The sequence below is a fragment of the Aricia agestis genome, chromosome 2 (genome assembly GCF_905147365.1).
Source record: "Aricia agestis chromosome 2, ilAriAges1.1, whole genome shotgun sequence".
NCBI classification, from domain to species: Eukaryota; Metazoa; Arthropoda; class Insecta; order Lepidoptera; family Lycaenidae; genus Aricia; species Aricia agestis.
The window spans coordinates 5459170-5487136 of record NC_056407.1 but is presented as its reverse complement, the minus strand read 5'-3'; the positions used below and the strand labels follow the sequence as shown (position 1 = coordinate 5487136).

General features: G+C 33.7%; 1 long non-coding RNA gene across 2 annotated transcripts; it reads right to left on the bottom strand.

The window, feature by feature from the left end:
- Window positions 1–7656: 7656 nt before the first annotated feature.
- LOC121739577 lies at window positions 7657–25449 on the bottom strand. 2 transcript variants are annotated; one of them, XR_006037472.1, is made up of 3 exons: window positions 25377–25449; window positions 23559–23561; window positions 7657–7667 (listed from the first exon to the last, which is right to left on the bottom strand). It is a non-coding gene; the product is annotated as an uncharacterized LOC121739577 (long non-coding RNA). The 2 variants fall into 2 exon arrangements; XR_006037471.1 differs by lacking the exons at window positions 7657–7667; window positions 23559–23561 and adding exons at window positions 13895–13907; window positions 14502–14505.
- Window positions 25450–27967: the final 2518 nt, after the last annotated feature.

The window sequence follows — 27967 nt, the reverse complement described above, 5'->3', positions numbered from 1 at the left end:
TCCAGACATAATATTATATCAAATGAAAGGGCTTGAAAAGCTGTACATTTTATTGTATGACATAAAATCTCTAAAGCTTGGGAGAAAAAAGTTAACGAGGGTAGAAGGTAAGAAAAAATCACAAAAAAACACCCTGTATTATTGCATCAATATTCAATTTATAGTCTTGATAGTAAGGAATCATTTCTGGAAAGCAATCGTATATTATGTCAAACTTGAGGAAAGTGTTACATTTTAGTATATTGTTTTGATATTTTTAGAAAATGTATGGAAAAACAATAAAACCTTAAAAAAAATAAAACCATAATAATTGATATCGAGAAAAAAAAATGCAAAAAAATCACGTTTGTTGTAATTATGAGAGCCCCCCTTAAATATTAATTTTATTTTGTTTTTAGTATTTGTTGTTATAGCAGCAACAGAAATACACAATCTGTGAAAATTTCAGAGGTGTAGCTATAGCGGTTTTGAGTTACAGCCTGGAGACAGACAGACAGACGGACACACAACGAAGTCTTGTGTCCTACAAATAGAACAATCTATATTTTAGGACCATCAAATCAAAGTATGAAATCCTTTCTATCTCTGTTAGCTACCACTTTCAAGATTTTTCGCAAATAAAAATGTCGTTCGTCTTATCAAAATGAAGCTACTTACAAAAAAAATTAGCTTGATAGTAATCAAAACAAAATTTCCTCCTCCCAATTGGGCTCCCGGACTAGGTTATTAAAAAATTGAAAACCACTGCTGTATTTATTCTGTAGATCTTATTATAGAAATTAGAAAGAGACCAAATAAACCTACTTAATATTTTGTTACTGAAATATACAGCTGCAACTAAATTTAAATTGTCATAAAGTGTTCGTTCTAATTAAGTTAACGCTTATTTTAAACATAATATTCACTGCACTTAACGCAACAATATTAATTATTATTAAGTATGTTTAATATGCACATCTTTTCAGTTTTTTAACCGACTTCCAAAAAGGAGGAGGTTATATTATATTCGGCTGTGGATATTTTTTAAATGTTGTTCACTTCAGTATGTAATAAATATTAATAGATATAATGGACAGTTATAATTATACTCTATGCGTATCTCATATTTGGGTTCTCAAAATATTATTAATTATTAATTAGGTATTATTTTTAAAATAGACTAGTTTTTATATTTACATTTTAGTAGAGCGTTTCTTATGATGTTTTACTAAAGTTATTAATTTTTTTTCTAAATTTCAAATATTTGAGTGAGTATATACTATAATAATATAGTATTGTCACAGAAATCAAGATAGAACGGCTAAGTGGGTGGAGTACGCGTGTTTCAATCTTGCTCTGTCGTGCAAGATTCATTGAACGTTCATTCAGTCAGCGTGCACGTCTAATTATTATTGTGAAAACAGAAGTACGAAAGTGAATCGGTCAAAAGAGGTATTTCTTGCCCCGGGTAAGTTATTTGTTTTTAAAACTAAAAGCAAAGCAAAAATTGACACGAGCGATTCCTTTGCAACGGACGCGCGTCGCCTTTCTATCTTGATTTAGTTCTGTGTGTATACTTATGGTACTAACATAATATTTTTTAACCTGTCTCTAGACACAAAAAACTGTAAATTAATATGTGACATTATTAAATTAATAAAGTACTTAATATATAATATTATGTTGAATCCTTTTTGGTATGTTAGCTGTTACCTGCACGTAGAATGTAAACGTCCAATTCTGTAGCTAGCCGTTCTGATAAAATACACAATTCCTAGTTAGTAACAGAGTATTTTCTGCCCCAGTAACTATTACTGGCCGAGTACCGAATGTACCGCGTCATTGTAGACAATGTAAAAAAAGAAAGCAAACATGGAGTCGCTAACGAGCCGGCGCTGTCACTCAGTCTTCCCGCCTAAATAGCTGTCAAGTGTCAATCCGCGAGCCATTGTGTTTGTGTTCCTTAACGTAATTGTTTAGTCATATCAGTTTCTAATTTTTATGAGCAAGTGTGTTTGTGTTAACACTTGTGTGTTGACAGACGAACGGTATAGGTGGTTTTAATTGTAAACTTCATCACTAAGTAGATTAGTTCTAGGTAAACACTAAGCGTGCCCCTGGACTCCTAGAGTCTAGACCAGGGGTCACCAAATGGCGGACCGCGGTCCGCATCCGGATCGCTGACCCATTGTGTGCGGACCAAGCATGTTCTTCTTTAAAAATTAATTTCTTTCTCGACATACTGATGAACTTGTAGCAACAAAAATTGATACTCTTCTCATTCATACAAATAAACACCTTTGTAATTTCCGTAATTACATTTGTTTAATAAAGCTTAGGCCAAATCTACGCGACAAGGCGACTGCGAAGCGAAGCGTCAAGTTGTCAAATGTGTGTTTTGTATAAAAAAACACATTTGACAACTTGACGCAACTTGACGTTCCGTCACTGACGCGTTTGTTCTAAGCTTAAATATTTATTTAAATATGTGGACCGCGAAGGTCATTTTAATTCTTAAAACGGACCTCGAGCGAAACTAAATGGTGACCCCTGGTCTAGACGATCAATTTTATTGTGCAGTATTACGTATTGTGCAATATTATTGACCGTCCAGGGTTAAAATTGAACGCACCCGCCTTTCAATCTTATTGTCAAATAAGTTGTTCAATAAAATATTGTGTGTGATATTGCGCAATAAAATTGTTCGTCAAGGGGCCCGCTACATTTGGTTACAAAATACATTTGGTCACAAAATTAATATTTGCCAAGAAACAGTCTGTAAAGTATTTAGGACTAGATGACTCCGTTGCATAAAAATTTGTTTATCGCTCGGAAACCGTACATTTTTCTGGAATGAAAAGTATTCTATGTCCTTTTAATCTAAGTATATCATTACCAAATTTCAGAAAAATCGGTTCATCGTTTTGGGCGTTAAGAGGTAACAGACAGACAGAAATACTCTCGCATTTGTAATTTTAAGCATACGATGTCGACAAGGATTGTACTTCCCTTCCCAAGACTTAGGAGTTAGGACGCCACAAAATACCTATGTATTTGATTAAAAAGGACATTTTCATGTAAATATGACGTATATAGCTAGTGCTAATTATGTTAACACTTAACAGTATCTATCTACTTGTATTATTTAAATATATACATCTAAACGATAACCATAGCAAGACCGTGTATATTTTGAAATGAAAAGACAGCTGAAAATAATTAGAACGTATGCTAATGAAAAAGTGTTTTTATTATAACAGGTGGACCCACGTCTTTCATAAATTATAAATGTTCGTAATCATTAAAGTTTAAAGAAGCCATTAATTACACGTACACTTTTAAATATCAAAAGAAATATGAAACTGTAATTTATTTTTAAATTAAATAAATTTTATAGGTAGGTAATTTAATTAGGAATCCGATTAGTAGGTAAACATTTTAACGACTATTCTACTATCTCTATTATTTTTAACCCCCGACAAAAAAGAGGGGTGTTATAAGTTTGATGTGTCTGTCTGTCGGTCTGTCTGTCTGTCTGTCTGTGGCATCGTAGCATCCAAACGGGTGGACCAATTTTGATCTAGTTTTTTTTTGTTTGAAAGCTGACTTAATTGAGAGTGTTCTTAGCTATAGTTCATCATCATCAGCCTGCTCCGTGCTGAAAAATCGCAGTTCATCTGGTTCGTGAAGGGCCGATTAGCAACTTGCAGTCGTTTGGTGGGCTTTATTGCATTCTAGGTCGTGACATTCATGAATATTCAATTATTTACACATTAATGGAAAGTTGACCTGGTGCTGCAGCATCACCTGGTAATCAATAGGATACCCAACTCCTCACCAACTTAGAGCAATGGTTTCGTGTTTGGGTTCATTTTAATTGCGACAACTAGCAAGACGTAGATAACCAATAAATTTTTGCATGCTGCTGCTGCAGCATCACCTGGGTTCTATAGGAGCCGAGCTCCATATGAACCCAAAGTGGATGTTTTATGTTTGGACTCATATTGACGCGTGACGGCCTCATCCAAAGGGACATTCCTAGATGGTATTCATTGGGATATAATATGATCCTGTTGATAGGAATTATTTTGCACTATAACCAACAGAAGTTTAAAAAGCATGAAATAAAATTAAATTAAGAAATTAAAAAAAAACCCCGCCAAACAACTTTAAAAAGTAATGAAATAATATAATATTTTACTGACTTTAAGTTCAAATAATTCCTAAGTTTAAAGTTATATTTTAGTCCATAATTGTTGTCAAGGTGTGTCGGGGGACCGCTAATGTAGATGTTTGATTTCACAAAACATTATAGTATCGAGACAATCAGTGACATGGCGATACAACATGCAAAAGACACTGTTGGCGGTCCCCCGACACATCGTGACAACAATTATGTCACATGAATTATTTAAACTTAAAGTCAGTAAAATATTATATTATTTCATTACTTTTTAAAGTTGTTTTTTTTTAAATTTCTTAATTTAATTTTTTACTATCTAATGATAAAATGTATGTAATGATACCTACTTAAATGCTGTGTGTCTGTGTACCAATGACAGTTTTGTTGGTAACGCTAAATTCAACATTTAATTTATAACACTTTATGACATTACCTCCTTACTCATCGCAATATCTCCTATTAGACCGGGAGATGGTGACACAAAATACTAGGTCATTTGTACCAGTATGGCGGTTCTTCAGGGGTCTAATTACTTAAAGGCAAAAAGCAAAATGATGGTCATAGCGTTAGCACCGGCCATTGCGAACTGTCGGAAAAGTATGGCAAGGTTATTTTCGTGAACGGTTACTCGACGATGATTATCTATGCAAAAATTAGCCTGGTACAAATGGTTGAATTGTTTTATTTAAATTAATGTATTCGCGTCGGTATGGCGGGCCGTAAGTCACACCCGAGCAGTATGGCATTACGCTACCGCCTACTTCTTTTTTTTCGATTATCTGAAAATACAAGCACTTTTGTGGAACAAATCGTTCGACACTCGTTATTTATCCAACGCGTTCGCTTAACGCCCACGCGATTGGGCCGTCGCCGGTGCGAGCTCTATGAAAATCATTTTCCTTTTTGCCTTTACGTAATTAGACCCCTGAAGAACCGCCATACTGGTACAAATGACCTAGGATTTTGTGTCACCATCTCCCGGTCTATATAATTGTGTAGCTTATAAAATTAAATAATATTCTATCATTGATTTATTCTATTGACTATAATAGGTATATCGATTGAGTTCTTTAGATCAAAACTTTTTGTTATGACATTGTCTTGTTTGTTTAATCTTTTGCCAAACCTTGAACTATTAAATATTTTCACTTTTCAGTATCTTTCAGCTGTAGTTGGAATCGCTGGGTACTTTTCTGGCAGGCTTACATTACTCCAATCTAGTGATTCAAACCAGCGCTTTTTTTGCAAATTTGCATTCCAGTGGTCGTTTATGGAAATCATAAAATGTAACTCCAATAGTATTCCAGCACTGGATTGAAATAATGTAATACGGTCATATTAAGTCCAATAGTACTAGGTATGTTTCTCAGCAAGTAATAATCATAAGCAAAAATATTTACTAAATTTCTTATTTTATTACGGTCGGAACGTGGTTCACCAGACATTTTGAGCAATTGATCTTTCATATTCGTGGTTTACAGCAACAAATAAAATTACTGAGGATAATTATTAACATCCGGTAAAAGGTTTGAAAACAAAGTCGCGGGCTACACTTTGTTTATACGGAAGCTGGACCACACACGTGGCTATGGAAATAGACGAGCACTAGGATACTGGCGATGGAAATGAAATTCTATGTTCTAATATATAGAGATTATTTTTCAGTGTTCGAAGTGTAGCGTAAAATGTATGAATGTAAGGACGTAGGCAAGTACAGTAGCTGGCTCACAAATCAAAGTCGGTCATCGAATTTTCAGAAAAGTCCGTTTGGTTATGAAAAATATTACGATCTTTACAGGAAACTGCTAATAGCACTGAGCAAAGTTGGTTTTCATTAAATTTACGTACTGTAATTTGTAATTAAAAAAACTATTTGACCGACTTCCAAAAAGGAGGAGGTAATACGTTCGGCTGTATGTATCTTTTTTTTGTATGTTCAACGATTACTCAGCCGTTTGTGGTCCGATTTTCAAAATTATTTTTGTGTTGTATAGGGTTTAACTCGAATTTGGTACCATATTCACAAAAGTGGTGATCTGATGATGGGATCCTTGAGGAAACGAGAAATTTGAAATTTGTATGGAAACATATAGTGATTTTGATTTTATCTGAAGCATTTGAGGTAAATGCTACCAAAAAGTAATACTTCGCACCGGGTTATACCCTGGATCCGAAGGTACCGAACAGAACTTTTGAATGCTTATAGGTACAGGCTCGGGGATTTCGGCGTTGTTTAAACAACTGAAAACATAAGCCAACACATCGGTTTGATTGATCATCATCATCACAACCATAATTATGCCAACTAATAATTGTGTCATAATGTGATGATGCATCATCACATTATGACACAATTATTAGTACTTTTCATGTTATTTTGCATCGAAGCAGATGTTTTTGATGATGATTTCGCTGTTTGTGGACCGATTTTCAAAATTCTCATGTTGTTGTATAGGATATAATCTTAATTTTGTATAAAAATTACGAAAGTAGTGAGCTGATGATGGGATCTATGAGCAATCGAGGGAAATCCTTGAAATTTATCAAAACACTCATATTGGTTAAAATGTTGTTTCTAGTAAGTTAGACATATGTTACGAATAACAGAAATTTCATACGAAGGTGTCCCTTGGTCCAAAGGCACTGAACAGAACTCCTGGACCTTTAAAGATAAAAGTTTGGAAATTGCAGCATCGCTTAGATAACTGCAAGCATTTACCACAATTTTGCTTACAGTAACATAATGTGAATAGTTAACATTCGTATTGGTTATTTACTCATAAAGCCTTATTTTGTAGAAAACTAAAAAGAGTGAAATTATTATTTTTAACAAAAAAATTAAAACCGGCTTCCAAGGTAAAAACAATAGGAATATGAACTAAAAAGTCGAATCAAAATCAAAAATATTTTTATTCGGAGTATTTTTTTTACAAAAACTTTACCGAACGTCGATACTACGGTGCCTACCACCGGTTCGGGAACTAACCCGGCGAGAAGAACCGGCGTAAGAAACTCGCACGGGGCCATCTTTTACTAAAAAGATGGAAAATTACAATTTAAAACATATACAGTACAACACGGTCACATTAACCTGACGCACCACTGGAATGTATATGCAAGCTTCGTAATGACGTCATCACCATGCGTCTAGTTAATTTGACTTGTGTTATATAACAATATTATCACTAAGAGCTATTTACAATAGGAATTATAAAAAATATTCTAGTAGCCTGTAAGAACCACCCTATTCCCAAGGTGTGTTGTCGTCGATGAAATCATTGATTTTATAATAAGCTTTAGTACACAAACGTTCTTTTACTACATTTTTAAATTTATTGATAGAGAGATTTTGAACGTTTTCTGGGTTTCTATTGTACAGGCGTATACACTGGCCTTTAAAAGTTTTGCTGACTTTGCTAAGTCTGATCACTGGTATTTCTAATTTGTTCTTATTCCTAGTGTTAAAACAATGATTGTCGCTTTTCTTTTTGAAATTATTTAAGTTCTTTCTTACATACAGTACGTTATCCAAGACATATTAAGATGCGACGGTCAGAATATTTATTTCCTTAAACTTTTCTCTTAAGGATTCACACGATGACATCTTATAAATAGAACGTATGGCTTGCTTCTGCAGCACGAATATTGAATTAATGTCCTGCATTTCCCCATAGAAGGATTCCATAGGACATAATGCTGTGGAAGTAACTAAAATAAACAAGTCGCGCTGTTTCTACATCAGTTATTTCTCTGATTTTTTTAACAGCATATGCTGCAGAACTGAGCCTATCCGCCAGATTTGCAATATGCGGACCCCACTGTAATTTACTGTCTAAAGTTATACCTAGGAAAAGAGTGGTGTCCACTAATTTCATTTTCTTATCATTTAATAGTACATTGGTTTGTACTTGTCTAACATTTGGCAAACTGAACTTTAAACATTTCGTTTTGTTAGAATTTAATAGTAAATTATTAGCATTAAACCATTGTACTATTTTTGAGAGAGCACTATTTACCTCGTCGTAATTGTATTGTTGTCGCTTCACATTAAAAATTAGTGAATTGTCATCAGCAAAAAGTACTATCTCATGCTTATCTTTAACTAGATAAGGTAGGTCATTTATGTAAATGAGAAAAAGAAAGGGACCTAAAATAGATCCTTGTGGAACACCTAGCTTTATTTTACTACCATTAGACCTTTTAGAATTAACTTAAACTCTTTGCGTTCTATTTGCAAGGTAAGAACTTAACAGTTTTAGGGCTGTGTCCCTTATACCATAATGATACAATTTTCTGATTAATGTAGCATGTTCAAAGCAATCAAATGCTTTGGATAGGTCGCAGAAGATACCAAGTGCATCCTGCGACCCCTCCCAAGCTTCAAATATACTACATAGAAGACTGATGCCTGCATCTGTAGTGGACCTATCTTTAGTAAAGCCAAATTGATTGTTATGTAACAAATTATTACAGTTAAAGTGAACTAGTAATTGATTTAGATTTTTTTTTTCAAATACTTTACTAAAAGTTGGCAAAATAGATATTGGTCTGTAGTTAGCTGGGTCAGACTTAGTCCCAGCTTTGAAGAGAGGCATCACCTTGCTATGCTTCATTAGGTCAGGGAACACACCATTTTTAATACAATTATTAAAGACTAGAGCTAAGTGCGGGGCAATGATGTCAATTATATATTTAATAACTCTTGTGGACATACCCCAGAGATCAGTTGTACTTTTAACATTTAGCTATTTGAAAGTCTTAATAATATCCCTGGAGTCGATTTCTTTAAAAATAAAATTGACATCACATTCCTTGACATTTTCTTTAAGTAACCTTTCCGCAACTTCAGGTGAGGAATTTAAGTCTTTTGTAGTTGAGATCGGAATGTCAGCAAAAAACTTCTCAAAAACTGTTGCAACCTCAAGGTCAGAGTTGACCTTTTTATCATCAATATAAAGTTCAAGTTTAGAGTTACGACAGTTGACTCTTCCAGTCTCATCTGCAATAACATTCCAGGTGGTTTTCACTTTATTTTTAGAGTTCTTTATTTTTTCTTTTATGTGGAGGGCCTTCGCAGCTTGACAGACTTTTCTAAAAATTTTTGAATATTTCTTCACGTATATTTTAAAGGATTCACTAGTATTCATTGTTTTTTCATAATATAACTCATACAGTCTTTGCCTACTTACAATAATACCTGGAGTTGCCCAATTTCTGAAATTATTATTTTTATTATTTAAACTGACCGTTTTAGAAGTAAACACTGACTTGAATTCATTTCTTACTACTTTAAACAATGTATTAAAATCTTCATCTGGTTTATTTGACATATCTAAGCGCTGAAGACTTGAAACAAGTTTACTTCTAAATTTCTCAATACGTTTTGTATTTACAGGAATAAACTCAATCTTTTCTTCAGTATTACTATCATTTAATGTTTATGTAATGTTAAAAGAAGCTAACTGTCCACGATGATCAGAACTCAGAGCATTAATTATTTCTTTTTTACAGGGAGTAACATTTGTGAAAATATTGTCAATGCAAGTGGCAGTTGTTTCGCAAACTCTAGTTGGTTCATTAAATAAATTAATTAGGTTAAATGATTTTAATAAGGATGTGAATCTAATTGTGGTGGAGTTTAAGTCTAACAAATTAATATTGAAATCACCACATACAATAATCATTTTTTAGATGCACATACTTTATTTAAAACTTGTTCCATTATTTCTTCAAAAGAGTCGTATAGACCTGATGGAGGCCTGTATACGCTTACAATAATAATGTGGCTCAGCTCAATACAGGCTACTTCGATTATTCGTTCAGAAGAGAATTTCACAATATCTTTTCGTTCTTTAAACTTTAGCTTTTTATGAATTAATATTAGAGAGCCACCTCTAATGGCATTTTCTCTGCTGAACGAACTTGCTAACTGGTGATTACAAAAGTTAAATATTAATTCGCAATTTCTAAGCCAGTGCTCTGTAATACACATAATATCTATGTTATATTCATTTAAAAACAGTTTGATATCTAATTCTTTTCCTATCATCCCTTGCAAGTTCTGGTGTACAAAGTTAATATTAAAATTACAGTTACTTCTTTTATTTTTGGTAGTTTCCCGGTGGTGGGCACGTATATTATTTATATTTCTTAATACATTGCTAGAGTGAGCCTCTGTTGTCTTAGTATTAAATAACTCTTACTAAGTTACTAAGTACTACGTATTAAATAACTCTTAATAGTGCCTTTTTCAGAATTCGTCTAAATATTAACTATTTAGTTACTAAGTATTAAATAACTCTTACTCTTTAATAGTGCCTTTTTCAGAATTCGTCTAAATCTCAACTATTTCTGTACATACCACAGTCTTCATTATTTTGAAGTCGGTACCAGCTAATTTAATCGTGAGTTCAGTAATGTCAGACTATCTGAAACTTTTGGGACTGGTACCGACTTCAAAGTAATGAAGACTGTAGTATGTACAGAAATAGTTAAGATTTAGACGAATTCTGAAAAAGGCACTATTAAAGAGTAAGAGTTATTTAATACTTTTTAGTTCATATTACTATTGTTTTTACCTTGGAAGTCGGTTTTAATATTTTTGTTAAAAATAATATTTTTTCTACGCACTTAATGTAGAGTTTAGCAATTGCATCAATGTTTAATTGAAAGCATTAATTATATTAATGTTTTTCTCGTACTTTATATAATCTTGACTTTATTGGGTTTATTTATATTATTTCACTCAAAAAGCGTAGTTGATTGCAAAAAAAATAATAATTATGTACTATGTTGTAAAATTATATGATCATGATAAAGGACACAGCAGCACGAAAACAAGTATTCGTGCTGCTGTGTCCTTTATTTTGCACGAATGTTAACTATTTCCAAAATCTTATACATATTATAATGGCAAAATATTTATAGGCAAATTGTAATATTGTATTTGGATTACGAACCCCAAAATGGATTTAAAAGCAAAGTGGGTGAGCCAACGAAGCGAAAACGAAAAGATCTTGGCTCACCCCCCAGATTACTTAAAAAGCCAAAAGTTCTAGGAGCCCCACCCAGCTACTTGAATGTTGACCACATTCAAGTAGCCGTTCTGAAAACGTCGTAAAAATTATATTAATTCAAACGTTAAACAACGATAAAGCACAGGTTAATTACATGCTATTACCGGGCTTGCATTACGACGTAACAGTCCATAAACAATACCTAGTACTTAGCTGTTACCTAGTACTTAGCTTGTATGTTCTACCTGCTAGTAGGAGCTCTTTACCTTCATATCAAGAACTAGTTTATTCTACAGTTATGTTAGTCATATGTAGGTACTAGGTATGTTATTACAATATGTGTATATATAGTATATCGAGCGAGAACTGTAGAAGTGGCCGCGGTAAAAAATATTCTGTCTTCTTCTGTACGAGAAAATGGATTCATGGCTGATGGTGAACCTACTTTATTTACTCGAGTTATTTCGAACCCATACGTACAGATCACAACTAACATTGACTCCTTCGATCGTGGATTTTGGAAATTTATTGTTATTCTATTGTGTTTCGCTCACCGGTGAGCTTATGGGGCTTGATCACTGACCTCTATAAAACACTGGACAGGCGATCGCTATCAATAAAATATTCCTATTTGACAGTCGCCATATTGGCGCTGATTGCTATGTGAAAGCGGTAGTGAGTGTACTTGGAACTACTATTTTGCAAATGGCGGTTGTAATTTTCTATGTAATAAGTAATTAGTTCACAGTACGCTCACCGTGGCGCTTCAAATCGGTACAAAAGATAGCTGTCATTTTGTACGGAATAGCCAGTCCAGTGTAATAAAGAGGTCAGTGGGCTTGATGGGTTAATAGAACCCGGCCGAATAACGAAGTCTGCCATCCGCCTATGAAATACTGCAATGTTCTCATAGCTAGAGGCAGCACCAGTATGGACAGCAAACAAAAAATGTTGTTAGACGATTGACAACGTTTTTGTCAATACTCAGACGTGTCACGTGTGCAATGCAACATGTCGGATTTTGGTCGGATTATTTACTGTGCTAACCCTCCGCCCCGACCTTCGCGTAATATATTACCTATTCACTGATGGTATATAGTTTAAGATGCCGAAAACATCATAGTCTTTTCAGTTAACGCAAGTGTAGAGGGAATGGCCGCCATTATGACAGCTGTCAAGTTTCCCGCGGGCGGGGCGGCGCGGCGTGGCGTTCCCGTGTTTTCTGTAAACAACATGAATTTGTACCTCCACGATCATCGGTTAGATATTGTCTACATGTGTAATATTATCGCTTAAATTCGTAAAATTTATTTTTGTCTGTTATTCGTAATCCTACTGTTATTCGTAATCCTACTGTTTAAAGGCCCTCATATACCAAGAGGTCGGACTGATCAAGTAATCACAGACTGCGACACAGAAAAAATGAAAATTGAACTTAATTAATAGTTTTTAATTAGGAAAAAAAAATAAAAACTCGGTTTAAAAAGTCGTAAACAAGTATTAAATAATTATAGTCATATTTAGGTTGGGTTACACCAGAGGCGTGGTTAAAGTTAAAGTTAAGGTTAAAGTTATGGTTATAGTTAAGGCTAAATTTAAATTTAACTTTAACCTTAACTTTGACCGGAGAAATTGACAAATAACAGCTGGTCCAACAAGGTTATAAATGACCGTGGGCGGGGGGCGCTGCTGGTAAAGTAAAGCTGTCAAAAATGGCGTTTTTGTATGATTAACAGCGTTAGTTCCTTTTTCGCCACGTGCATTTAAAACCTTGTCGAGCTCTATGGTTATGGTTAAATATGGCATCTTGATGGCGTCCATTTTTAACTTTAACCAAAGATTTGACATTTTGCATTGTAGTTAAAGTTATAGTTAAAGTTATAGTTAAAGTTAGTTGGTGCAACCCAACCTTACTGTCTCCGAAGAACTTTAACGTTAACTGTGAGGTCCTAAAAATTAAACTATTATCTAATTGAATTAATTGCAGGTAAATATTGGTACTATCCCGGCAATTTATATTTGAATGTTTAAAAACATAATTTCTATATAATTCCGTGGGTATAATTTTAGACGTAGATATTTTCCGATTATTTAAAATTGATCACTATTATCGTAATTATAAAGTTCAGAATTACGGAATCGGAACTTCCATTACAAAATTGAGTAATGATGGCGGACTATGTCATGTGAACATTAGGTAGGGTGCCCAGGAATCTCTAACAATCCTTAAAATAATAAAACTGCTTAGTTTTACTGCAAGTATTTTTTCCCCTGATGAGGAAACACAAGTCGCACTCGTAACCCGCAGAAGCCGCAAGAACAATAATTCAAAATAAATCATGTTGTGATATTTACACAGTGATAATATATAAATAAGAGCAATAATTTTGTAAAATTTTAGCAATGTAAACTATTTACAACTTGTACAGACAAAACATCTTTCATTTCCGTAGAAAAATAATGATTTGCCAAGGGCAACTTTTATAAAGCGGTAACGGTACTAAAGTCAAGGTAAGTCCAAATCTCCAAAAAATGTTTGATTCGTTTTTTATTTATAACTAGCTGTGCCGGTGAACTTCGTGTCACTTTAAAACTTTCCCTGGACTTCTACGAATATTTTAAGACTAAAATTAGCCCAATCCGTTCAGCCGTTTTCGAGTTTTAGCATTACTACCACAATTGAAAATGTATTTTTAATTTTTATATAATAAGTTTTTATTTATCTAAGTCTGACACGAATATTAATTAGTAATTACTTACTACAATTAAATGAAGATTTTGACAATTTAGGAATGTCAAAATGTTATATTGGGATTTGGTATCCTCCAAATCCCAATACAAATTGTCTGTCAAACTCTTAATTAAATTCAAGTTAAAATCTCTGAGTGCGGTAGTGAGTTAATTAATATTATGAGGGTTCTGATTTTGTTTCAAAGTATAGGGTCAACGTAGTCACCCTACACAAAAGATTCGTGGCATAATCGGGCTCGCATAGAAATCGTTAATGGCCCCTAATGCTTTTCTTTGTTGTCGGTCGTTTACATATATAATTCGATGGGCTTTTGTACAATACATATACATTTATTCCCCAAAACCTTTCGTAGCCTTGCGATTTTTAGCCAAGCTGCCATCACCGATTAAGTTAGGAAACAATATTAGTTTCATAGCAAGAGAGCAAGAGATTATTTGGTCGCTGTTAAACATTATAGTGCATAACCCACATTTTTTTTATGTTTAATTTTGAATGCAGTCTTGTTCTAAATCATCTGAAGAACATAACTGAATTCTGCATAACTCAATACGTATTTTTTGTGGGTATACACTGACCTCCATTATACAAGTACGCTGGACTGATGATACCCTTTGAAATGACAGCTATTTTTGTGCCTATTTGAAGCGGAATCAGCTCCCCATTATTAGGGATAGGAACTAAATTTGACGTAAAAATGACGTTTGAAAGTCGCCATCATGTCGCCATATTGGCGCTGATAGCAGTAGTGGGAGTATTTGGAACTAATACTAGTGATGTACAACTGTCTTTTCTACTATCGATGAAATGTTTCCAGATTCAGATGATTAATGTCGACCATTAGGACAAAATATTAAATTGAATAATACAGACGCTACATATTTGTATTAAAGATGAAGATGACTTCCTCTTCGTAATTTAGATAGGCGTAATAAATTAACAACGATTTCATACGTGGATAACGTGAAGTAGCAGTACCTATGTATAATCCATTTATTTTTAGCAGTTAGCACTACGAAAAACTAAAAACAAAACTGAAGATAAGCTTCTAATGAAAACTTTGTTGTATTGTATTTTCTAATTTCATTTCTAATATTATCAAAGTAGTGCTACAGTGTATCGAATTAAAGCTGAACAAAGCTGAATAAGTGTTCTGTGTGATTAGACCCTAACTATATTATAAAGCGGAATTCATTATATTATAAACAAACTCTTCCGCTTTATAAAATAATTTCATTATATTATAAAGCGGAAGAGTTTGTTTGTTTGAACGCTCTAATCTCAGGAACTGCTGGTCCAATTTGAACAATTATTTCAGTGTTAGACAGCCCATTTTATAAATTTTATCACGCTGAGACTAATAGGAGCTAAGAAATAGAGGAAAATGTGGAAAAAGCGGGGGAATGTATAACGTGAAGGATTATATAGGCTATTTTTTGTGGACCAATTTGTCTGTGAAATTAGATATTTATGTGAGAGAAGCCGCGCGGAAAGTCTAATAATAATATAAAAGTTCCTTATTTATTTATGGATCTAGCAAGCCAATTTTTATCGATTTACTTTAACTCATTTGATTTTCGCCATTTTGGCGCTGATTGCAGAAGTGCGAGGGAAATTAACTAATTGGATAATGCGATCCATAAATAAATATTGAACGTTAGAATACATTTTTTTATTGGGGTGGAGTAGGTAAGGTATTTATAAATAATAAAAATATATGTGCGATACTTAAACATTATATTTTATTAGTTACCGTTACACAGTTACAGTCTGTCAAGAAAGAGTAGACGCTGAAATAAATTTTCCAAACATAATCACGATCAAATGGTAGTTTTGCTCCTTGTATTTTCACAGAGAACGTTTGTACACTTCAAATAGTAACGGCAAGCGGTAGTAGCAATTTTCGGACGCCAACCAGGCTTTTTAATTTTTTTCAACCATAATTCCAGTCTTCCTTCGTCAGACGGAAACCTGTCAATTATTTTAAGAGCATAATATGTATTTGATAATAAAAATCGGTTATCGGAGATTTCAATACAATTATTATAGATATCGATAAGTTTTATCGACAGAAAACTCCGGCACTAATGAATTTTATTGTTTATCAAAAATCGGTAAAACAAAGGTAAATATGTGGTGAATACGGTATAATAAGATTAGTGCCACATTTTTAAGTGCCTATATTATCAATAAAGGTTTAATATCGTAGAAATGAGCTGTTAAAATCACTTACTTGTGAAATGTAACCCCACATCCCTTTTTGTACCGTGTTTTACATAACATACACCCTTTCATAGTTTAACTATGAACTACCACCACTTATTTATATATTACTTAATCGCGTAAAACCTTTTAAAACACTTTAAAAACACGAAAACAATTCGAACGATTAAGCCATAGAGAATTAAAATAAATACATGGTTACCAATGGTTACGTCAAATTTAGTTCTCGGTCCTAATAATAGGGGCGCTGATTCCGCTTCAAATGGCACAAAAAAAAAAGTATCATAGATCCAGCGTACTTGTATAATGGAGATCAGTGGTTAGTACACAAATGCTTAACAGCTTCCATTATGTCAAATCAAATATGTATATATTTTTTATAATACTTCGAGGTAATAAGCAATGACAACATAGTTATGTTGAAATATAATATATACCCTTTAACTAAAGGCTCCATAAACGAGGGAATATATTTTCGGATTAAAACAAAATAATTTAATAAGATTATAAGTTCAAATAACCTATCCTATGTTGTTTACCTTCACGTTGAGAATCTAGATTAGGTACATATATACATATATATAGTTATAACATATATAGTTTTAAAAATCTTAATTGAGGTTGGGGATGTGCATCAGTTAGCTGAAGCACCCCGGCGGTATGTGAGACTCTTACTCACTAAAACCACCTGCGGTTCGCCTTCAGCCGTATAAAGGAGGGATGTCCCGGATCTAACAAACACAGGACTCCCTCCACGACCAGCCGGTCCGGACGGGACTTCCACCAAAGTTAGGGACCGCTTCAGCAAACTGAAGCGTTCCCCTCGGCGCCGGGACTGTCTAAGCCGAGGAGGTTCTCATCCTCTCCCGGAGCCCCGTTAGACGAGACTTAGGAGGTTCGCATAGCGACTTCTCCACACTCCCGTTCTACGCGGCGGAAGGTAATAGATAATAATTAAAGCTAGCCAATGTATAAAATATACATTGGCTAGCTTTAATTAACGCACATGCTGTGATTTAAAATAATTAGTAGTCATATTTAAATATTAGTTAAATTAACGTCTCAATCCAATTTTATAATTATAAGATTTTATGTAAAACTCTACAAGTTCTATTGCCTACTTTTATTTATTTATTTAATTAATTACTACCTTGTAACAATGAAACTAATATTGCAAATTGTCAATTGCAAAACAATTAACCAAGCAATACGGCAAAAAGGTACGGTACAGCTTATTTAAAAAATAAATGTATTATTACAACAGCTCTACGACAAACGGTGGGATAAAACGTTAAACGCTTATCTAATATCTAACTTTAAAAAAGTTATATAAATGTATGATTATGTATTAATTTAAAAAAAACTTCAAACAAATTTTTAAACAAAGACTTTTACCTCAATAGGTTTTCTGTTTCAACAGTCAATTAAATACAACCTTCGGAATGAACAAAAGTAACCGCGGGAAGTAAATACACCCACGGCATTTATAAAGAAAAATGTTTTGGGGATCACAAAATATGATTTCACCGCTAAGGGATGGGGCTCGGGTGACCATGATTGTCGTGGTATTGTAAACTGTTTTATAAAGCAATTGGTTTATATCGCATGAATCGTATTTTTTGCGATATAAAGAAACCTGTTTCAATAAAAATATCAGTTAATATTATAATGAAATGAAATGGTTTATTTTTCTGAATTTAAAAAAAAATAACGCTTTAAGAACCGCGCGCCCCCGAAAAGAAACGGCGCGCGGCGCGGGCGAATAAGGGTCAATTCAGACTGCAACGTGACGCGTAGATGCATTTCTAAATTAGTATGGATTTGACAGATTCGCAAGACGTCTCAAGGTGACGACATCTGTCAAATCCATACAAATTTAGATCGCGTCGCGTCGCGCCTCGCCTCGTCACGTTGCGGTCTGAATTGACCGCAATATTTTTAACAGACGGAAGCCTAGATAAAAAGAGTTTTTCCAAAAATATATATGGTAGTGTGCCCAAAGTAAGTATTACCTGTTGGCTGATAGAAAATATATTATACAATATAGCGTTTCCCGTATCTCTAAAGTAGGTATACTTCCTAAAAAATATCCACGTCCGAACATAAAACTTTCTTTTTAGGAAGTTACTTAATAAAATTGTCTCATTTTTTTCTAAACCATGGGCACAGGGCATGGGATAGGCCAGGTGTGTTCACAAAGGCCGCTAATGCACCGCCCCGGCGCGCCCTGAAACCGTGTTTATTTAGTAATTGCTTTACAGATCTATAGATCCATAGATCAGATCTAGGGGGAACGGGGATTAATCGCATCTTGACAGCACATGGCGTTTTCAGACAACGCCTCTTTTGTTACCTCAAGTTGTTTTCAGTGTTTGATTCCTTTTATTATACTGGGTAACTGGGTTTAATATACCTAATGTACCTACATTTGATTTAAATCTGGAATATTATGAATACGTTATACGAAAGATTGTGCGACGGCCGACGGGCGAAATTCGATACTTACATACCTAAATATTAAGTATACTATGTTGTGTTGTAGAAGAACTTATGTATTAGATTCAATATATTCTGTATCTACTTGATAATGTTTATTATTTTGTTCTGGATGTTTTATGTTTTATATGTGTTATTTTTATGTAAATATTAATACAATATGTTACTTACATATTATGTTAAATTAACAAAATATGATTATTTTAATAATCATAAATTAACTCACTACCTGCTTTCGTAGACCTTTTTTAAAACAAGGTACCTAGTTAATTTGTGCGTGTTATAGCATATGTCATAATAGCCAATCATACTGTTCAGTCTGTTCTATGTCAACATTTACATCACTAATTGAAACAAAGTATAAACAATTTTGATGAACAAATTGACCAGCTTGCTCGAATATTATTTTGATGTACAAATTGAGCTTGTTCAAATTGTTTTTTCCATTAGGGGTCACAACGGAAGACATAAGAAAACTTTACAAATTACTATCGTATTTAGGGGTTCGAGAATCTCATAGAAACTCGAACGGGAGGTAATAAAAGTCGCATAAAAAGTCACCTGCGCCGACGCGGTGGAGACAAAACGTAATAATCTAAACGAAATTAGGAAAAAGGTCGACTTAATATATCTCGGTCGGTATACAGGCTGTTGCAACATCGTGTGTATTAAATTTAGGCTTAAGTATATTATATTAAGGTATATCCTTTTTACCGAGTGCGATTAGTTCTTTTGGTGATAATGGTAGATTTAAGTGCGTAATTGAAGACGTAAGTGGATGAAGTTGATGACTAATATTCTGTTACAATATAAGGACAATTACGCAAGGGGCTAGTCCTCTTATTGTTGTCTTTTTGAACATTTACACAATATTTAATATTATGTAAGTTCATAACTGCAGTACTGTAATGAACATATTATCTAGTGAACAGTGATAGAATTTTTTTTTTAAAGAATAACCATTATTTGTGTTGCCGCTATAACATGGCAATCTATATATATAAAACTCAAAGGTGACTGACTGATTGACATAGTGATCTATCAACGCACAGCCCAAACCACTGGACAGATCGGGCTGAAATTTGGCATGCAGGTAGATGTTATGACGTAGGCATCCGCTAAGAAAGGATTTTGATAAAGTCCAACCCCAAGGGATTAAAATAGGGGATGAAAGTTTGTATATACTTAATAATACTTCTTAACGCGAGCGAGGCCGCGGGCAAAAGCTCGTTACTTATATTATAAATAAACGTATTTTAAGATTTTAACTGTTTCACGAAACTGTTTGAGCGCGAATCTAACTCGCATTTGGGTCGTTTTAAATTAAGCTTATCTTATAAGTTATAACTTATAACCGTTCTTTTACTTAAACTTCATTTATACGAAAGATGCTTTATAATCTATCGTTTATGTACTATAACCAGCTTTACCAACATTAGTGAGATTGAAATAGGTTAAAAAAAATATTAGTTTCTAAAAAGCACACTCCGTACCTTATCGTTGACCGAACAGATGCAATTTACACAAACGACATTCTACCGAAAAATATAAATTTTACCCAAAAAATACTGGCAGCTTAAAGCATGTTCCTTTGAAACATTGATAATTAAAAAAACAACCAACATGGCCGCTTTCAACGTCCTTCGGCACCGATAAAAAAATAAAAAGCTTCCAAATTCAAATCGAGCGCGGCTGGAGATGAAAAAGCGGGACTAATTTCATGCGCTCACGCAGTGTTCCATTTTCAAAATGACATTAGAAAGAGATGGACAAATAATCTCGTGCGATAGAAAGAGACGTAGGCATTATAAATGTATTAATCGGGTCGTAATTCTGGTCGAATATATTATGTTGAGGTAAATTATATTTTAGGGACGTCAGCTTTACGTTTATTTTTTGTACGTTCTACGTAGAGGTCGTAATCTCTTTTTTAAACACATAAATAAATATGACTATGGACCCGATGACATCTTTTTAAGTTTTTATGTAAGTACTAATAATGATAAAATCTTAGCTATTTACTATCGAACAACCATCTCACGAAAGTATGGTCCAAGGCATTTCAAAATAAGTATATTTTGAAATGTCTGTAATGTTTTATATGGATTAGTAGATACCGGAGAAGCTACATAATATTCATAATTCAAGTCAAAGATTTTGAAATTCCTGTAATTGATAGATAAGTATCATCAGTTATTCATATAATTATTTTACGATAAAACTAATCTTATTTACATGCTAGTAAATTGTATGATGAGCTAGCAAACTGTTTAATAGGAGCTACAAAGCTTTACCTTGTACAGCTTTTGTTTGTAAAATTTCATCCCTTATAGTGCTAACAACTTTAATACTTAATAATTTTTCAAATATAAAAACACTATTAAACAGAATTCAGTTAGTTATATTATAATTGTAAGCAAATCATTGATGATTAATTATTCTGCTTGGAAAGTTTAACAGTCTTTCCCAAAGTGAGCGATAACGCCCGCTTGTGGGCGCTCATGGTCTAAAGGGGGTGTGGGACCCAGAAAAAAAATTGGGGCGTAGTGTAGAGGCTTGGGAGATGATTTATTTTATCTGGATTCATGTTTAATTGAAACAATGGGGGCGCTTAAACATAATTTGTTCTTACAGTGGGCGGTAGACAAAATAAGTTTGGGAACCTATGAACTAAAACATCAACTTTCCTATTTATATAATGGTGCATGCTGCTTGATTGGCGTTAAGAATTCTACAGATTTTTCTAACAGTTTTTACCTAGTGCTAGACTGAAATACCTAAGCTCATTATATAAATAAATTGGCCTCAAGTGTAATTTTCTTAATTATTAATTTTCTAAAAGACTTTTACTCACGCAGTTCTTTGTTCTTCATTTATTAATAACATTATCATAATTAACTAATCTAGAAAAAGGCGTTCGATTTCTATTTAAATTAATCTACGTCTAATTATTTTAATGGTTACTAATATTATATAATCATTAAAACATTACAAAACATTTAAATAAAATACAATTAAAAACTTCATTATGTTCTACAAAACACTGTCATTAAATTAATTAATAATTAAAAATATAACACGATATAAAGATAATGATTGTTAGGGAAAAATATTATTTAATTGCGCTAATAACGTGTAATAAAATGGGTATGGAAGTAAAAAAATTCGGAACACTAATTATTATAATTTATGACTAGCTTTTCCTCGCGGCTCTTCCGTAAATCTAGTTTAACAATATCCTACGGGAGCACTTTGCTTTATTATATAGAATCTAGATTAACATACAGGCATTGAGGTATAAGTACTACGTAGTACTTATACCTCAATGCCTGTATGTTAATCTAGATTCTATATTCTAGAGCCTATAAACGACTACCATACCATATAAAACTCTTTTCGGTAGCTGATGATGATGATGAGGTAACAAACATACAGACTCGCAAACGTTTGCCTTTATAATGTTGTTTAATTTATTCATGAGATAATTATTTCGTTTCTTAAATTGGTTGGTACCTACTAAAATTTTTCACACATTTTAATTTTTTTTTTAATTTTACTAATTACTTACTTAATAATGAGAATCAAACCAGTTTATAACGTAAAATAGCAAACCAAGAACTCTTTTTCAAAGAGGGAGATATTTTTATAATTTTCGAGGCGTCGTCGTTGTGATGACTGCTACTAAGTACTAAGTATTTAAAAGGATTAAAAACTTAATTTATTATTTAACTTAACACAATACTATATATATTTTTGGAAGTCATTCCTGAAATATTTCAGTAGGTTATTCTTTTATTACTTCAAAATATTTATTTTTTACCAAATGAGTATAAATAATTCCAATTTGCTAACAATGCCTTCATCTCTATCTTTTGTAAGTATATTGAGAACTCTGATATTATAACTCGAATTTGAAATTGAATTCTGACGGCAAAAGGTTACCAAAATAGGGCGGCCATTACGGACGGAGTCGGGGGCGAAACCAGTCGCGCCTGATTACTATATCCCCACAAAAATGATTCGAACAAACGACGTATAAAATTAAGTTTTTAAACCTCCGAGCCGTTCCAGGCAAGATGGCCGACCGAATGTTATTTTTTTTGTTGGCGTGATAATTACAGGTTTAGACGGGGCCGACTGGATTTTGGGGAGTGATTTAAAACTGTTTTTTTAATTGATTCCGAAAAACCGTTTAGGCGGAGCGCACATTCCCGGCCGACTATTTTAATTTTTCTTGTAAGGAATTGTCTACGGAATTCGATTTTAGTTTGATGTTCTATTTAAATGCGCGTTCTTAAAATCGAAAAGAACTTTACTCATAAAAACGTTTGTATCGCCAACAGCTAGATATTAATATGTATTATCATCATCTCTATAGCACACTCAGAAGAAACTATAGCAGGTCGAGAGTTAAAACTTAAAATTAAAATCCCCTTAGGTTTAGGGCCATCAATGTGTACAGTAACTTTATAATATAACACTTGTAACTTATACTACTTAAAGTACAAAACTTTATTTACAAATTACAATGGTTCATTTACTTTGATTGAAGTAACTGGCCATTTAGCCGAAACTTTTTCGTTTTCGCTTCGTTATAGAATCGCCCATCAAAATGTATGGAATTGACATAAGACGAGTTGAACGTCAACGTCATATTAACGAGCGCTTATGTCAATTCCATACATTTTCATCGGCGATTCTATAACGAAGCGAAAACGAAAAGATTTTGGCTCACCCCCCTGAACTCTTTTCTCTAACGCCAATATTTACGCAGTACGCTACAGATGGCTACGACTGCGGCCTACGATTCGTAGCGGCGCGGCGGCGCCGCGCCGTAGAGCTCCATTTTAAAAATTGTTTTGTAATTTTACGAGTATATTTGTGTTATAAATTATAATATTATGAATTTGACGACCTCTGTGGCTGAGTTGGTCGGCTGTTGGTAGCTCAAGCCGGGGGTCGCGGGTTCGAATCCCGCCGACGGAACAAAAAGTTTTCAAAGTTCCTGAGTCATGGATGTGTATTAAATATGTGTATCAAATAATAAAATAATCTTAAATATATGTATCTAGTATAAAAGTATTAAATCATACAATTTAAATATATTTCCGTTGTCTGGTACCCGTAACACAAGTCCTTCAGGTACTTAGTACGTGGCCAAACTGACGTGGTGTGAAGCGTCCATAGATATTATTATTATTATTATGAATGGCAAGCTTGCTGTCTATGTCAAGATAAGATATATTTTAATTACCCAATATAAAGCATAGCCCACCCAAACGTGTAAGATTTAAAAAAATATTTTATGTTGGTTTTACAATGTTTTATTTCTTGTTTTAATGTACATTTATTTTACCAAATAACTTCCTTTCTTTCTTTCTAAATCGGCGATGTCTATGCAGGAAGTCAGGCCAACCACACAAATATTTTTTTTGTTTTACAGCAAAGTATTCAAAGTTTCAGCTGTATCACAGAATAGATAATAGTAAAGTAGCTGTATATGACTGTAATAGACTATTGCGTTAGATCTTATCATAACTGTAGTAGATTTCAATTATGAATGTTGCCGCAATGTGTTGTTGGTATAATAAATATAAATAAATAAAGTTAAATTTTGTAGCCACGTCTGCGTCCGCCCTAACAGTAATGACATCGTCTCCGCGTAACTGACACAGCCGTATTAATTGAATGCCTCTTCGTTATTCTTTTTCTTTAATTATAAATTTTACCTTATCCTGTTTAAGTTTCAACGAATTGATACTTCATGGGGCCAGCTTTACGACGTGCCCCAATCAATGGTTATTTATATGACGGTTTTTTCATTACCTCCATTGAAAAGTTAAATTCTTCGTTCGTCTACAGGATTCCAGGTTTTTATGAGATTGAGCAGGAATTAAGAAGCGAGCAGTTGGACACCATTAACCCTGCAGGATAATTACGTAAGCAATTAGCATTACACAGCAAATATTGCACAATGTCTGTGGTACCTACGTCAAAAATTTCGGATTCCAAGTTTCTAGAAGATAACAGATATTCTGCTATATTTGCTGTCGAACGCTTATTGCTTATCTGTCCCCAGATAAGTAATATTCCTGCCGAGCGAGGTACAAGTGCCTCAATACTTTGTTAACCTAGCTAACTAAGTCACGATATAAGTAAGGCCGGATTTTTGTGAGGCCTTAGCATTCATCCGGTGCCAGTCCTTTATATGCCGGGCATAACGGGGCAAAAGCATGACACGTAAAAGACCTATATTGTTTTAATAGGCCAATTTTACAGTTGAGGTTAAAACTGGCGTAGATCGACTTAAAATTCTCCGTCAATATTTCTATAATACATAATATTACAGAATTGCGAATAAATAATACAATGTTCCGTTAAATATTGTTGTTATAGCCTGTCTTGATTTTCAAATGCCTGTCCGATCAGAGAATGCAAGGTTTATGAAAAAGTACTAAGTAAAGCGTCTGCTATCTAGATCTAAGAAGATACATATCTAATGCGATAATAACTTTATTTATAAAGGTAAGTACTTAGTGCATTTTCCACGAGTGTTAGTATAGATCTCTATCATCGTACCAGACACGCATATTAATTATTATGGTAACAGTAATTGAGATTTTTATATCAGCCTCGGATAGCAGGTAGGCCTACCACAGCCTACCACTGTAAAAACAGGTATTATTCTTAATATAAATAATTCCCGTGTCGCGGAATTTGTTGATTTAACAACTCCATCATGGGTATCGCAGATACAATAGATTTTCAATTGTTATGCGGCAGCCGGCTGTCGCTTGGGGATTGATGGGTTATTCCTCCGAAACGGCTGGAACGATTGTGTGGAAATTTTGTGTACTTGTTAGGTACGTCTAAGAAACAGGTAACATCTATTTCTCACAACCGAAATAACGTATATACAGTAGGTAGAAAGTTAAGTCGGTATTATAATAATAGATTTGTTCGGAGTTTTTGCACTAAAATTAACAAATTGTGTGGTTTTTCACAATATATTTTTTACCCTTTATTTGACCAATTTAATATTTCATGTATGTTTTTCTAAGTTTTTATTTTAATTTAAAAATCAGATTCGGACTCGCGCATGAAAGGTCCTTATTTTTTTGTATGATATAATATACCTTAAATATACAGGGTGTAACAAAAATAAGTGGTAATACTTTAGGGTGTGTAAGTGTTCCTTGTAGAGAGTTCACTGTGAAAGTAGCAGCGCTGAAAGACTAAAATTTTTTTTCACTTTTGTATGGGGAAACTCGTGACGCTCGGGCCCTTGCCCATACAAAAGTGAAAAAAAAATTTCGTCTTTCAGAGCTGCTACTTTCACAGCGAACTCTCTACAAGGAACACGTACACACCCTAAAGTATTATCACTTATTTTTGTTACACACTGTATATACCTTAAATATATTCCTTAATAAATAAATAATTAAGGATATTATGAATATTTCTAGTGTAGTACCAGATGACATGATTTCAATATTAAGCAAAAAGGCCAAAAAATCACGTATGTTGTCTGGGAGTCCCTCTTCAATATTAATTGTATTTTAGTATTTAATATTATAGCGACAGCAGGAATACACAATTTGTAAAAAAATTCAGAAATCTAGCTATAGTGGGTCTTGAGATACTGCCTGGAGCCGACAAAAAAACGGACGGACAGCGAAGTCTTAGTAACAGGGTCTCGTTTTTATCCTTTGGGTACGGAACTTTAGAAGGTAACTTTAATGTTCAGTTTCTAATGTATTTGGAGGAGTTTATCAATTCATTAGTGCTTTGATATGACTTAAATAAATAATAAAAGAATGCTGCAGAATAGATAAACTCTTCAAAAACCTTAGACACCGGGCATAAAAAACTGTTATTGTCACTGCAAATATATTATAGGGTGACATGGACTTCAACTGTTTAAATTTTTCATCTGTTTTCATTTTCTCAATACAGGTGGTACCTGTAATTTATCACCAGTTACAGACATTTTCAAGTACATATTCATCACAATTTAACATTCATGGTGACGGCAGAACTTTAAAGATGTTAATGTTGCAAAACAAAAAACGCGCGACACCTATCCGTGGCTATTTTACAGTTGTCATAATTTCTCAATATACTTTAACACATTTATTTATTCTTATTTATTCATCATCAATTTTTTACGCCGCAATAAAATATAAGACAAGTCACATTTATTATACCCAATATACAATGAATATAACATGCGGGGATTCTGTTTATGACCATAAAATGCAGGTGGAATTTTAAAACCTATGTTCCTTACAAAGAGCACCGTTGCTAGTTACAAAAAAAACTACTTTTTTTATGAAATAAGGGGGCAAACGAGCAAACGGGTCACCTGATGGAAAGCAACTTCCGTCGCCCATGGACACAATCAACATCAGAAGAGCTGCAGGTGGTTGCCAGCCTTTTAAGAGAGGAGATAGGATTACAGGGTAGGGGAGATAAGGAAGGGAATAGGGAAGGGAAGGGTAGGGAATTGGGCCTCCGGTAAACTCACTCACTCGGCGAAACACAGCGCAAGCGCTGTTTCACGCCGGTTTTCTGTGAGCCCGTAGTATTTCCCCGGTCGAGCCGGCCTATTCGTGCCGAAGCATGGCTCTATTACGTAGAATTCTACTATAAGAAACCCTAAAGTTGAGTCTAGTTATACAAACAAAATAGTATTATACAATATAGAGAACTCTGCCAGCTGTCTCTAGTCTCTACCTAATACAATATTATAATACAATAATATTATGAAATGCCAAAATTTTCCATAATACAGGATCAGGAGAATTGGCTAGTACCTACCCAAAAGTGACTGCCTTCAACATTTTTAATAAGTACAGAGTTTTTATTGGAGTTACGCATAAGTATAGGTCCCATTCTTATTTTGGAGATTTTTTTAATATTCATAAAAAAATATTATAACTATGGTTAGAAATATTATACAAAAAACTTTAATATGCAAATAGTAGACAAAAGTTTTATACATACGTACAAAATTATTACTATCCTTATGCATCTTTAGTTTTTTTTTTATTTACCCTGCATTCGATGTTTCTTAGAATCGTATAATAAACGAAAATAAATCGAACATACAAAACATAGGAATAACAAACAGAAACACGTTCTAATCTTTACGATATAGCTGCTAATAAAATTTCGTCTATATAAACAATATATAAATACCTATTCGCCGGACCGACCAATTAAAGGTAAGACCACACACGTAGCTCATTAAACCGGCATAACAATAATTACACACGGCTTATAATTTCGCGGTGTTGCAAGTAAAAAAAAACAACTTAT